Here is a 15571-nt window from a genome sequence, read left to right on the forward strand (position 1 = left end):
TTCTGTTTAATTCTTCCTCTGTTCTTCTGGAGGGCTGTACGAATGGTTTTAATATAGGTATAAGTTAGGATTATAGTTATTTATATATATTTTTTTATATTGTTTGATTACATTTTTGTTTTTAATTTGACAATTATTAGATGTTTTGTATGTATGGGGTACAGTCTGCCTAAATTAGTTTCATACAATTTAGAACTCTCTATGTGCCATACAGTTGGTGTATCACTTCCCCCATCAGTTGGTACATGCTATGGGTGTCTCCATAGGTTTATGGGGCATTTCCATTATTGTCTCCCTTGTGGTGGTCGTTTACACCAATATCTTGCCGTTTTTGCTGTATCTATACTCACAGAGCCCCTCATGCGCATGCGCGCACATACAGGACAGTAGCTGTCCCCTTTAAGGGGATCGGGATTTCCTTTTTATTACCAAAGGCAAACTGCGCATGCGCGAGCAGTCGTGACCACCCTGGAACGCATCTCGCGAGATTTCGCCCTCCATTGCCCTGCTGTGCGTTCCACAGAGCAGAAGTGCTTGGCAGGCGGATGTCTCAGGAGCTGAACAGGTAGTTAGTCACTTCTGGCATAGCGCTGGCGCAGCTGTGTATAATTAAACATTTATGCAAATTCCAAATAGTGTTTTTTGGCTCCAAAACGGCAGACTGTCCCTATATATAGTGTGTCATACCATGTTTAAACTGACTTCTTGATAAAGTGCAACTTTCATTGCACGAAACGCGTAGAAGGTTGCAGCCTTCCACATTTTAATGCCTCTTTAATAAAGAAGATTTTTGCCAGACCTGCTGTCACCCCCTCTTTGCTGTGCGTTGCATCAACCTACTCCCCGAGGGAGCCCTGGTGTCGCGTGGATGTCACGACGGCGGCGGGACGTTCCGGGGGACCCGGCGGACCCGGTAAGGAGAGGGGGAAGCCCCGATCGGCGGGCCTCTCCTCCGAGGCTTCGGCGCGCGCCAGGTTACTGCTGCGGCCGAGAACGGGCAAATGCTCGAATAAACTCGGCCGCAGCAGTATATATATATATATATATGCAAATATAACTATATGCTCATCTGCATGTCTTAGGCAGGTCTGCAACCCCGAATGAAAACCAAAGAAAAATATATAATGCTCACTAAATCAAATAATGTGATGATAATATGATGGTGCCTGAGCCGTCAAGGTTGACGGTGGGTGCAACTGATGAGCTGCAATAGACAGGATTTTAACTTCAGCTGAGAGGTGAAGGCATATTTATTGCCACCACTTAACAACTAGAAGCTCATTTCGTAGTGCACTCCTAGGCTTTTAAAACTTAACGTTTAATTGATAAATGGAATAAAATAAGTTCTTAACATAAAGTGATAATGATAACTACATATAATGTACATTGGCGGGAAGGAATGAGGAGATGATAGATGGCCAGAGTATATAGTGTGGTATGCTAATGCCTAATAGTACAAAGCAAAAGCAGTGATACCTAATAGGCCTTGATTGGGGAGTGGGTTACTCAGCTGAAGGAGCTCAGAAGTGCTTGCCCTGTGTATGTGTATTGTGTGTCATGTGGCATAGCGTACCGAGCACCCAACCTGTATTGATAAATAGCCCAAATCAGTGTGCAGCTACTAAATATAATATTTAAGCTAATAGATATAATCACTGTATGTGCAACTCAATAACAGGTTGGTGGTACGTGGATTGATTCTGCGCCCAATGACATTTAACAATCACTCTACACAGATAGTATACCCGGCAAGCTATTGATGGTTTTGCAACTTATGTAGTGTCTAATATCAAATGTTGTTGATTTGTCATTTGATATTAGACACTACATAAGTTGCAAAACCATCAATGTAATATATTTGATCAGTTGTGAGTGTGGCCTCAGATATGTTGGCAAAACTATCAGGGAGTTTAAAAAACGAGTACTCGAACATATAAACTCTGTCCATAATAAATTAGAAACACCAGTTGCACGCCATGTAAATAATATTCATCAGGGAGATATTAAGTGCCTATCTTTTACAGGCATTGACCACCTTAAAAACAATATACGTGGTGGCGATATAAATAACAGACTATTAAAACGTGAGGCTGAATGGATATACAAATTAAAAAGATTATACCCTCAAGGGTTAAACGAGGGCTTTACATATACTCCATTTATTTGATCATCAGTGGAGTTGACATCATGTTTATCCACAATATGTTTCATGCAAATATCAACTATATACCTGTTATTTAATGTTTTTACTCCCTACTTTATTGGCAAGCAAGCAAGTACATCTCTGATTATGGACTAAGTAAAGTTTAATATGCATTCAATTTAGTACGTGTTTAAATACCTCCAGCCTGCTATGTCTAAGTTTTGCTACATATCACAGAACGGCTATTCAGTATCTGCCAATTCGGTATGGGTTCACAAGCCCCATAGACACCCTCATACATGAGCCCATGTCCCATATGCTGGTGATTCTTTTAAACCTTTATTAGACATCATTATATTGTTTGAAATTAGTGTGTACCTCTTTAACAACCGCTGTTCTAACATACAGTTCCCTACTGATCAGTATAAGCGTTGAGTAAGCCTTCTATTGGCCCGCGGGTTGCTATGGCAACCCATGACGCTATATAAACACGCTTCTGAGATCAGCCGGTTATCACTCGCCCCTGAAGAATCTCCGTCAAGGAGGGAAACGCGTAGGGCGTTTTGGCGTGGTGACGTCAGCGCGAGGGAATTGAGAGAGACGGGTAGTATCATTACTTTGTGTCTGTGTTCTCTGCTGGTGCTCATTTTTAATGCGATCGCGTCCAGGTTTAACTGGCTCTACTCGCTCAGTGGTTTCTTGCTATAGCCTGTCTCTGTACTGTGATACACTGTGTCATTCTGGCTTGCAGCTAGCAGGGATTTAATTGCCAACTGTTGCGATTTAATGCATATTTAACCTCACTACTGCTAGACTGCCAGCATCTGCTGCACACTGACACCTATTCATGTATAAATGGTTCTATGAATTGGTAGAAGGTTATGTGTGCAGGGATTTTGCTGAGGACAATTACTCACAGTATTGATTATTAATTGACGGCTTGTTCAATAACCACAGTAATAATTTGGTTACTGCTTTAATACCTAGCAGAGTTTTTAGTATCAGCTTATCCTGGTCTTTTATTATCAATAGCTTGCCGGGTATACTATCTGTGTAGAGTGATTGTTAAATGTCATTGGGCGCAGAATCAATCCACGTACCACCAACCTGTTATTGAGTTGCACATACAGTGATTATATCTATTAGCTTAAATATTATATTTAGTAGCTGCACACTGATTTGGGCTATTTATCAATACAGGTTGGGTGCTCGGTACGCTATGCCACATGACACACAATACACATACACAGGGCAAGCACTTCTGAGCTCCTTCAGCTGAGTAACCAACTCCCCAATCAAGGCCTATTAGGTATCACTGCTTTTGCTTTGTACTATTAGGCATTAGCATACCACACTATATACTCTGGCCATCTATCATCTCCTCATTCCTTCCCGCCAATGTACATTATATGTAGTTATCATTATCACTTTATGTTAAGAACTTATTTTATTCCATTTATCAATTAAACGTTAAGTTTTAAAAGCCTAGGAGTGCACTACGAAATGAGCTTCTAGTTGTTAAGTGGTGGCAATAAATATGCCTTCACCTCTCAGCTGAAGTTAAAATCAGGTCTGCAACCCCGCCTTTCCCATTATCACCCAGCATACAGCACTTCCACTGCAGCAAGGGATTCTGGGAAATGACATGCAAATGAGCACACTGTCACTTTTTGCCTCAATAACCATTTTTAACATGGTTCCCTATAGGCTTAAGCTTGCTGCATGGTCACAGCTTTGAGCACAGCCAGGGTTAAGGTGCATACCCAGAAAACCACCCACAGACAGCTGTTTCGACCTTGATGGGTCTCATCAGTGTGGGGTTGATTTTACTGGGAATGCAAGAGAGGCTATGGGATAGGCTAAACCATAATACTGAGTTAAGTTATGGTGAGTTAAAAAAGTGACAAAAACCCTCCACAGGAAAGCAAATATGCAAATATAACTGTATGCTCATCTGCATGTCTTAGGCAGGTCTGCAACCCCGCCTTTCCCCATTATCACCCAGCATACAGCACTTCCACTGCAGCAAGGGATTCTGGGAAATGACATGCAAATGAGCACACAGTGTCACTTTTTGCCTCAATAACCATTTTAACATGGTTCCCTATAGGCTTAAGCTTGCTGCATGGTCACAGCTTTGAGCACAGCCAGGGTTAAGGTGCATACCCAGAAAACCACCCACAGACAGCTGTTTCGACCTTGATGGGTCTCATCAGTGTGGGGTTGATTTTACTGGGAATGCAAGAGAGGCTATGGGATAGGCTAAACCATAATACTGAGTTAAGTTATGGTGAGTAAAAAAAGTGACAAAAACCATCCACAGGAAAGCAAATATGCAAATATAACTGTATGCTCATCTGCATGTCTTAGGCAGGTCTGCAACCCCGCCTTTCCCCATTATCACCCAGCATACAGCACTTCCACTGCAGCAAGGGATTCTGGGAAATGACATGCAAATGAGCACACAGTGTCACCTTTTGCCTCAATAACCATTTTTAACATGGTTCCCTATATATATATATATGTATGTATATATATTGAGAGAAACTGCAACTCCTTTTTGTTTCCAGGGGAGGGGCTCCAGCTCTTAGCCTCGTTTTGGAGGTACCCAGGTCCTAAGCCACCCCCCCCCATGTCACTCAAGAGAGCTGATTACTACAGCAAGGGCAAATTTAACCCTAACACTGCCTGCGCTGGTACCAGGACTTATGTGTTGGCAGAGAAACTAGTAGCCAGGGGCTGCATGGCTACACACATACATACATACATATATATATATATATATATATATATATATATATATATATATATATATATATTGTTAATATGAATGTATAGGTTAAGCAAAATGCATAATTAAACATATTTGTGCAAATGTGCTCTGTTCTAAAGTGTCATCTGCATGTATTCTGTATTATTAAAGCTCGTTTTTCACAAATATATGGCTAGAATTGAATAACGTGATATGCCCTGTTGCAAAATTATCTCAAGTTTCTTTAATGAACTGCGGTTAACATTACGGATAATTTTATATAATGAAGCAGGGAAGGCTATACTGTACATGTAGGAAGCAATGCATTATGTTTCATAAATATCCATTTTGTAATTATTTTCATTATACAGCTCAACCCCGTTATAGCGTGATCCGCTATAACGCATATCCACTTATAACGCGGTTTGTGCACACACACTGCACATTGCATACATTCACAGCACACTGCATACATTCACAGCACACTGCACACACTCACAGCACACTGCACACACACACACACACACTCACAGCACACTGCACACACACATACTGACACACACACAGCACACTGCACAGCACACTGCATACACTCGTAGCACACACTCACAGCACACTGCATACATTCACAGCACACTGCATACACTCACAGCACACTACACACACTCACAGCACACTGCACACACTCACAGCACACTGCACACACTCACAGCACACTGCATACACTCACACTACACTGCATACACTCACAGCACACTGCACACACTCACAGCACACTGCACACACACACACACTGACACACTGACACACACACACACAGTCAAATATAGTCAAATACACACACAAACACAGAAACACACTGTCTCTTTAAGGGAGCTTGCTCTCACAAGACGGAAGCAGAAGCAGGAAGCAGAGACAGGGAGAAGAGCTGCCAGATGCCGGGTAAGTGCTGTGTGCTGTTCCCGCTGCCCCTCCGGGTCTGGAAACACTGGGAGAGTTCTCAGCTTTCCCCCTCCGGCGGACACAGTACCACCACAAAAAAAAAAATCGGCGGCCATTTTTTTCCCGCGACCCTGTTTATAACGCGGTGGTCGTGGGTGGCCCCCCGAGGACCACGCTATAACGGGGTTAAGCTGTATAACAAATATATTGTGATTGCATAAAGATCGTAAACTACTTTGAACACAGAAAGAGTTTCAGCACAACTTATTTGTAATGTAGTAAAATATAAATTAGTGATCAATTAGATCATATATAAACTTTAGATGAATAGAATCCCTATAAAATGAGGTGCAGCTCCAGATAGAGTTTCCACGTGGTCGAAAAATGCATAAACTGCTATTTGTGAGTGTAAGAGATGTGTGCAGAGGTACGCAATGGAGACTGGTTTTAAGGTGAAATTAAATAAGGCTTTATTGCGCCTGTTGCAAACATGTAAAAATCCACGTTGGAGTATATTTACACTTGTAGTCCAGCGATTCACCAGCCCAAATCATAGAGACATTTAGATATATATAGACAGACATAGATAATCAGTTTTATAAGAAAAGTCTTATCTATCTCGTAGTTGTAGGGGGAAGGCTTCTCTCTTTCCTGGGTTGCTGCCTTTTCCTCGGGTTATCTCAGCATTCAGGTGTAGAAGTCTTGTGAGCTCCAGACATCTGTGATCCCTCTTTCAGTCTCATCTGTGAGACTCAGGAACCTCTGCTCTGTCTGTTTCCTTGGTTAGCCCAGTTGTGGACTAAGGAATTCCTCTTCCTGTCTCAAAGGCAGGCTTTTCTAATCAACCTCTAATCAGCCAGGTGGTGTTGATTAATTGACATTCAGCAGTTAACCACCACACTGCTGGATTAGAGGCACCTTTTTGAACAGGGACAAATCCCCTGTTACAGTGAGTTACATTTTGGCATAGTAAATAAGGCCCAAATTGTGTCAATGTACATTTTGTCAATAATGTTCACTGTCATGCATTTCCACGCTGTCTTGACCTGTTTTCTTTACTTGAGCTGGATAACTCCTTCTTTGCAAGAGGTCCTCCAAACTATTAGTTCCCCCTCTAGCTGTAAAGAGAAAACAACTTGTGAAGTCAAGAGAGTGAAATATATTCATTTATATTCAAATTAATAAAATACATTGCTGTACAGTATTTGTAAACTCTATAGAAACAATGAGACACTAATGGACATGGGAAAGGATAGACCATTTGCAGCTCACAAGACACCTTGAATCAGAGCAAAAAAAAGGTTTGTTGCAATGTGTAAAATAACGGATGAATAGCGTGTTACCAGCAGCCTTCACGTGCAGGGGTATGTTGTATCATGGAACAGCTGACACTATGTAGCTGAAAATAAGGACCTTGATATAAACGAATGGAGCTGGCATGCTCCGTGACAACTGCTGGCAGGAATAACTACGAAGAGGGTAAATAATAATAAATTACCTCTGTGGTCCCGTTCGATCTCGCAGTCTTCTTGTTGTTCTGGTCCAAAAATGACACACCGTGTCTGGAGTGTCCCGCACTGTTTCACAAGAGCTGTATACCGACAATACAGCAGGTATCTGGTCCTTCACTGCTTCTTCGGGTCCGTCCAATCAGGAAGCGAAGTCAAGAACACTGTGAGGGATTGGTGGACAACTCGAACACACCAAAGCACTCACAACTCACCGGGTTAGAACAAAAATAAAAGAAAATTTATTAAACTACATAATTATAATAACATACTGGGGTCAAAACAGAAAAGGTTCTCCTCCCACGCGTGCCACGCTGTTATAGCGCTTTCTCAAGGAGTGTTAAACAGAGGGTATGTTGACTGGTTTACATAGCCCCTCCTTTTGGAAAATACAGCTGATGAGAGTTGTATTGTATTGTATGTCTTTATTTATATAGCGCCATAAATGTACATAGCGCTTCACAGTAGTAATACATATCATATAAATAACAAATAATATAAATAACAGGTCATGGGAATAAGTGCTTCAGACATAAAAGTAACATTAAGGAAGAGGAGTCCCTGCTCCGAGGAGCTTACAATCTAATTGGTAGGTAGGGAGAATGTACAGAGACAGTAGGAGGGAATTCTAGTAAGTGCGTCTGCAGGGGGCCAAGCTTTATGTATCATGTGTCCAGGATTATCCAGTGTTATTCATATGCTTCTTTAAGCAGATGTGTCTTAAAGTGGGTCTTAAAGGTGGATAGAGAAGGTGCTAGTCAGGTATTTAGGTGGAAGGGCATTCCAGAGGTGCGGGGCAGAAAGTGAGAAAGGTTTAAGGCGGGAGAGAGCTTTAGATACAAAGGGGGTAGAAAGAAGACATCTTTGAGAAGAACGCAAGAGTCGGGATGGTGCATAGCGAGAAATTAGGGCTGAGATGAAAGGAGGGGCAGAAGAGTGTAAAGCTTTAAAAGTGAGGAGGAGAATTGAGTGTGAGATACGGGATTTGATCGGAAGCCAGGAGAGGGATTTCAGGAGGGGAGATGCTGAGACAGATTTAGGAAAGAGTAGAGTGATTCTGGCCGCAGCGTTTAGGATAGATTGTAGGGGAGACAGGTGAGAGGCAGGAAGGCCGGACAGCAGGAGGTTGCAGTAATTGAGACGTGAGCCAGAGTTTAAGCAGTCGAGTAACAGAGGAAAGGGCGTACCTTTGTGATATTGCGGAGGAAAAAGCAACAAGTTTTAGAAACGTTTTGAATATGAGAGGAGAATGAGAGAGAGGAATCAAGTGTAACCCCTAGGCAAGGGTGATTTTTTGTCTTTATTAATATAACACAATATTACAGCCAGACAATTTGCTAAATCTCCAGCTTAGCAAATCGTTGACTGTAGTGACTGCAACACCAAACATATGTATTAAAAAATTAACACTTAAAGTACAAGTTCATGTGAATGCTGTCTCTGCTTCTAAATGTACTATTCCATCTGCTCCTGGATCGACGTGCACCCATGGCAAGAAGATCCTCTACTACTGTGAGTGCGCTTCCTTCATACAGGGTATCAGTTGCCACCCTAGGTAGTTAAAATGACTACTGCCATTTATACTCATTACGACAGCAGAGGTTGCCATGGTTGCAAATGATGCAGTGAAATAATAAATAGGTAAAAAAATGAAAAGTTAGAAATAGTCAGATTAGTGCAACAGGAACTAGCAGGATATGTTATGACTTTATTTTAGTTGGGGGGGGGGGGTTGCTGCTTTAACAACCAACTGCATGGATTGCACTTGTGCACTCCTTTTAAACTCCACACTGCATGCTACTTAAAATGGCTACTTGAAACATAGGCTGCTTCACAGCAAAAGCTGCTAGGTCTGTAGTTATAAAGCTAACAAGTGTTCTGATTTACTTAGGATCAGCCAAGCCAGCTCAATTAGCACATGTGAGGCATATTAAAACAAATGGTACTTCTAAACAAGCTGTTGTCCTGTCTCTGCCTAAGTGTTACAAATTGCATTTATTTAAGAGACACAGCAGGGGATGGTTTGGAGACAGACATTTATCATGTATTGCTTATGTACAGTATATAAGTATAGTGTGTTATATATACAGTGTTTTCTTTAAGGGACTTCAGGTTAAGGTTGCACAGGGGTCATAAAGCACCGGTTAATATATACACAAGTCTCATCTGGTTTTATTCAATGGGTCCAATTAGGGTGTACAAAGTGAGGACAGGCTCAGGCCCCACCATAGCACATATAGACTGTGGAAATAGAGAAATAGGGAAATAAGAAAACCACCACCTATACATTACATTTCCTTAGGCCCGTAATATAGTGGGCACGCTTGCTGTGCCATGCGCACGCACGGCAGTTATAGTTGGCTGTGGTTAGCCAGCCATTGTATGCTAGGGCTGCGCACGGCAGTGAGCGTGGAGCCAGGCGATAGCAGGGAAGACTCAAAAAGTAAGTATTCGCGCCGCTACCGCCGCTGTAATGTATGTATATGTATGTACTGTATGTATGTGTGTATGTATGTGTGTGTGTGCACAATGTTAATAAATATTTTATTCTTATTACCAACGTGCCTTTTTTTTAAAAAATATATAATAATTTGCACATATACACACACATACACACACACAAACACATATACAAACACACAAACCACTGCAAACCTGTCGCTCCCGGCAGCACGGACCACCATACACACACAAAAGGTGTGCGTCACATGCACCAGCACACACCTACTATAGAACAAGCCTTCATTATAAAAATATATTTTGTATTTTATTATCATCTTTTCATTCAAAACAGTACATAATGAGATATCTGATACAGACTGAACCTGGGTGGTATTAGAATGTTCTGTCCCACTCCATTTGTCGAATATGAACAATTCGTGAATTTGCACATTAAATAAAATTTACTCTAAACAAATCTGTTTGGAACTCGAACAGGAAGAACATGATTCCAGTTGGGTTTGCACTGTGCAAAACAAAATAAATGTAGACACCGGTAGAAATGTGCAAATGTGTCATTCAAGGTAACGAATTTGTCTATTATTTTGCAAAAATAGCAATCTTTATAAAAATTCACCAAACATTTAAAGTCAATGTAAATTGCAGATTCCAACACAGAAGTAAATGGGTATCACGTCACGTGGCTCTATATTTTATATACTGCCAATTTTGCAAAACAAATTGTGGTAATCTAGTAAAAAAACTTTGGTAAACCTGTCTTGAAAGCGCCAAATTAATGATAAAACCATGAAAACGTTGCCACGCTAATTTGAGGACATTAGCACATCTCTAGACACAGCAATAACACATTTCCTGCCAGTGGATTGAAAGTAGACAATACCCAAAGTCTTCCAGAAGATGGGGCTACTGTAACAGGTGATAAAAAAAAGTTTTTGCTAATATTGCAGACTCAAGAACATGCATCATCCAGAAGCCTGAAATCTTCTGAGACCCTGTAACCGCTGTTGTAACATCTATGCATTGATGCAATAAAGTCCCTGTTCTATTATATACCTGCCTGGACTGAGTCAGTGAGGAGGTGTATGGGAGAGTGCTTCAGATGGAGACTGCCTCTGGTACTACCAGAGTTCCCTGAAGCTGGAGGCTCTGACACCGGACCAGATAACATCACAAGCCTATCCTGATGTCCACTACATCGCAGATACACTCAGCTCTCCTGGACCAACAGGTATATCTCAGCACCACACAGAGACAGTAACTAACTGTGTATCTCCCAGAGGGTGGGGGGGGGGGGTACATGTGTTACAGAAGGATACAGAAAATAATGGTTAGTGGATAGGGAAGTGGTACACATCATACAGTATACATTTTACTATTCAATTATATGCACAGACATATCTCAGAGTAGTGCACAAGTCTTTATAGTAACTTACTTAGACAGACCTGAGTATTGAACTCTTCATTAAGAAAACAGAAGGTAGAACTCACCGGTGAATACTAAATATGCCCTCAGGTTATTACAAGTTGTAAAACCGCCCATGGGTGCCACACATTACAGAATGATAGGTTCATAGGTTCCGTTTTACAGGCTAGTGAACCGTTCCATCAAGTTAACTTCTTGTAGTTTATGAAGAATTATATTAAAGAGGAGGGGGGGGGGGGGTTCTTCCTGTTTCCAATATTAAATTATAAAACATATTAAAATAATATAATTCTAATTATATAATTATAAAAATAAGTGATAAATGATAAATATTATATATTTATTTGAATCGTTTTGATATTACAAGGTACATTCCCTGATTCATGCAGTAGTTTCACTTCTTTTTTCACTTCTGTTTATTGCTCAGTACAGCATCTGCATGACAACAATGATATATTAATATGAAACACAATCATATGATGCCTTGTTCAGACATCAAGACACAATAATAATACTTTCCTTATTTGTGGGGGATACTAAAAATATATTTTTTGTATTTTCTCTCTGTAACAGGGCCTTAACCCCTGTCAAAAAAAAAGTCTTCAATAGAAAGCCTGTATTGGTCTGAGGAATCCAGCAGGGAGCTGGTTAATTGCTGCTAGAGACAATTAACCGGTCTCCACCAGGCTCATCAGACAGGTAGAAAAGCCTCCTGCTTGAACTGCAGGGGGTCTCATGAACACAGAGGGACTTTGTTGCCAGCAAGAGACTCACAGAAACATTGTTTAGAGCACAGAAGGATTGTGGTGCTAGCAAGACACCAGGAACCAGGCCTCTATTCCAGGACATAGTGGAGCCTGGAATCCGCCAGAGCGTGGCCCCTTAATGGACTCCAACCCAGAAACTGACATAAAGGGCCCCTGCTTACAGGTACCTATTTGGACTTTGGGGTCATAGGTTGGAAAGAGGCTTATCCTCCCAGCCCTGCAGAGAGGGACTGGGAAAGTGAGTTAGCCCTTACAAAGGGATAGGATGTTTATTTATTTTTGTGTCTCCTTAAACTGTATTGTTTGAAGTGACGGGATGAATAAAAGTCATGGTTTAATTTCGCCATATCTGTCTCCGTGGTTGTGCGCATGTCTCTTACACTCTCATTAATCCAATGCAAGTCAATATGTTGGCCAGTAGAATAATGATGTCTTTGGCATCATGACATCATATCACCGCTTGTTCTATTCTAAGCGGGAAATGGGTGACCCCGGACTTCCCTTCACTGGTAATGGATACATAAGATTATGATATTTGTTAACCCTGATGAAGGTCGTCTCAACCAAAACACTGTAAAACAAGTTAGAGTAGTAAATTAAGCTTAGTTTGTAACACCATTTTCAGCATTTGATTGTTTGTTTGTTTTTGTGTGTTTGTCCTGTATTTAATCCTTACCCCTATTCGGGCCCTATTATATGTACGCCAAAGCAGCAGCCTTCATGTCCATTATGGTACCTGAAGGGTTAATACGCCTAACTACCTATTGTATGCCATAGAGGTTTCAATGCTTTGGTAATCAAGGGGATAACCCCCCACTATTCCACTGGGGGACCTAACCCAGGTCACCTACCACCATCACCCGCCCTATTACCCCCACCCCAACACACCTGACCTCCTCCATAATAATAGTTATAGAACATATTGAAAAACGTGCAAAATCACTGCTGATGTGTCATGTTTGCAATAAAATCTAAATTTTCAAAATAGATTGAAGGATTCATCAATCAATTTTGATTAGGAAATAATTCCATTAATTAGCAAATAACCTCTGATTTGTTCACAGTTTTTTGCCCATAGATAGATATGTGACTCCAACTGCAAAATCAACTACATTAAAACAAGACCCATATGTATTAAGCAGTCTCCTACCATAAGCCACCTTACAGATCACTGACATGCATGGGCTGTAAGGTGTCTTCCAGCTCCAGAAGGGTTGTCTTATGGCAAAAGACTACTTAGTAAATATGGCCCTATATTAATTTCAATGTCTATAGCTTTTTGGGTAACTTGACTGAAATGTGTTATCAACCACTGATTTGGCAATGCTAAACTTTTGATAGTTAATTATTTGCACATTTCTACTCTCAAGACTACTCTCAAGTTGTCTCTTGACAACGTCACTATCAAGGGCTAAGCAACATGGAGGTTGAGCAGATAATGCACACCTAGAGATTCACTAAATATACAGATAGGAGACAAAAGCCTACACTAATGAGATTTCCAAAAGCAGTCCCAATACTTCGTGCAGCCTATAGTAAATTCTTCTTTAATTAATACTTTTAAAACTTTCTTCTGAATTTTGCATCTGCTGATGCCAGGACATCCAATTGGCAATGCTTTGTAAAGGTGTGGGATGTTGACCAAGTTGCTGCTTTACAAACGTATACAGTACTGTCGATGTAGCAGTAGTTATTACGCGCATTAATGCATTAGATTTGTATTTTTTTTCTAAAATGTTTTACCAGGAAGTAATACATTGTGAGTTACCTCTCATTTTCAAGACACCTACGTTTTACTATTTGTTTAAATAAAGCTGGGTTAAATCTAACAATATATATTGCCCCAGCAATAACGCAGCGCAGCTTGTTAACGGGTGCGATAAAACCTGCTACATCTGTTCCATGCACCCATGTTCTTTCAGAACGGTAATTACCTCAGGCACCTGTTGTTCTGCTTCTTCCTGAGATGCAGCTTTTATTAGACAATTGTTGAGATAAAACAGGCCTGCGCAACTTGTAAAGTGAGACGAGCCGAACTGCTCCAAGGAAAACAGTTTCGGGCTGCACGGGTAAAACAGCATTTATTATTCAAAATTATACATTTCTGTACCATGTTTTTCTTAAACAAAATTACATTTAAAATACTTTAATTCAAATGATCTAATTTCCTAATAATCTCAGAAACTTAGGCCGTGCTCAGGGTGCCGGTGCGCAACGTGCGTACGCACTTTTGGGACTCTTACCTGATTTCCAAGGGTAGTTCCTAAAGTGCCCGCTGCGCTGTAGCACGTCGATGCTGTGACATTTTGCCAAGACAAGTGAATTTGTCTTTCATGAGCTGCTTCAGCCAATGAGGGTGAACCAGCTCCATGACACGTTTGCCACGTCCCCTGCCACACACCCCACCCCGCCCCTGATCGCCTCCCTAATCTCCTGCAGCCCAGTGCACATATCGCTGGGGCTCAGGAATGTGCGCGGTGGAGCACACGGTAGCGCGCACCCGCACTGGCACCCTGAGCGCGGCCTTAGGTATTACACCTCTTTTCAGCAACAAAATTGTTGTATTCCAGGGTCAGTCCTCCTCATCATCATCATCATATCTCCCCCAGCCCCCTCATCATCATCAGGGCTTGACAAATTACCCAAAAGCTACTCGCCGAACCAAAAAAGCTACTCGCCACCTAACCCCGCCCGCACTTTAATAAGATGGAATAAATTCCTAATAAGAACTAATAACATTTGTTATTGACATAACAGTTTACTTATTGTATTACATTTATACTTTACTACAATTACTCGTGTGTGTGTGTGTAAGTCGAATGACCTCAATAATCTAGAAAAAAAGCCAGTTGTGAATGACTAGTTTCCTGAACCCATTAACCAGTGTCAGGATGCCCCCGCTTCACAATTTATAAAGCAGCAATCCTGCCTGGTATCTTACCTGATCCGTAGACCCTCAATGAGAGTAAGATCTGGAAGAAAGCAGTATAGATTATTTCAGTGTAGGTACAGGGCAGTTAAGATATACAGGGTAAATAAGATATCCAGCTGTCAGGGTTTGGCTGTCACACACATCCCTTCCCAGCCTCTCATTTCTCTCCATCCAGAGAGAGCAGCGGATCTGTGCCTGGTGTGAGTCTCCACCCCCCTTCACCCCACCCTCCCCCCCCCCCCCCACAAGGTTTCTACAGATGACCATTCCTTCTTATTTTAATGCAATTTATACTTTTACTAATTAACTTTGCAAATAAAATTTGAATATTTTTCATTTTTGAGTATACCAGTCAAAATAATCTACAACTTTCAAGTGTACCTACAAGTTCATATTCTGTATGACGCCACACTGTTTTCTGTGTGACGCCACGTTCGTGACGTTCGTAGCGTCATTTGATGCTGGGATTCCAAACGAGCAGGAGAGCGGCAGAAAGGAGGCGGCTGACAAAGGCAAGTGCATTACCATTACGTCCAATAGGCCCGAGAGTATGGCAAAAGTAAATGGAGGCGGAAATTTTTGCCGCCCTAGGCCCGGGCTTATTGGGAAACCTGCCACTGTTTATAACGCGTCAACATATTATG

The 15571-nt window shown here is 41.4% G+C and overlaps 1 long non-coding RNA gene across 1 annotated transcript; it reads left to right on the top strand.

Moving 5' to 3' along the window:
- Positions 1-10786: 10786 nt before the first annotated feature.
- Positions 10787-12333, top strand: LOC142490310 (uncharacterized). Its single transcript, XR_012800028.1, has 2 exons — positions 10787-11033; positions 11802-12333. It is a non-coding gene; the product is annotated as an uncharacterized LOC142490310 (long non-coding RNA).
- The last annotated feature ends 3238 nt before the right edge of the window (positions 12334-15571 follow it).

The sequence above is a fragment of the Ascaphus truei genome, chromosome 3, assembly GCF_040206685.1.
Source record: "Ascaphus truei isolate aAscTru1 chromosome 3, aAscTru1.hap1, whole genome shotgun sequence".
NCBI lineage: Eukaryota > Metazoa > Chordata > Amphibia > Anura > Ascaphidae > Ascaphus > Ascaphus truei.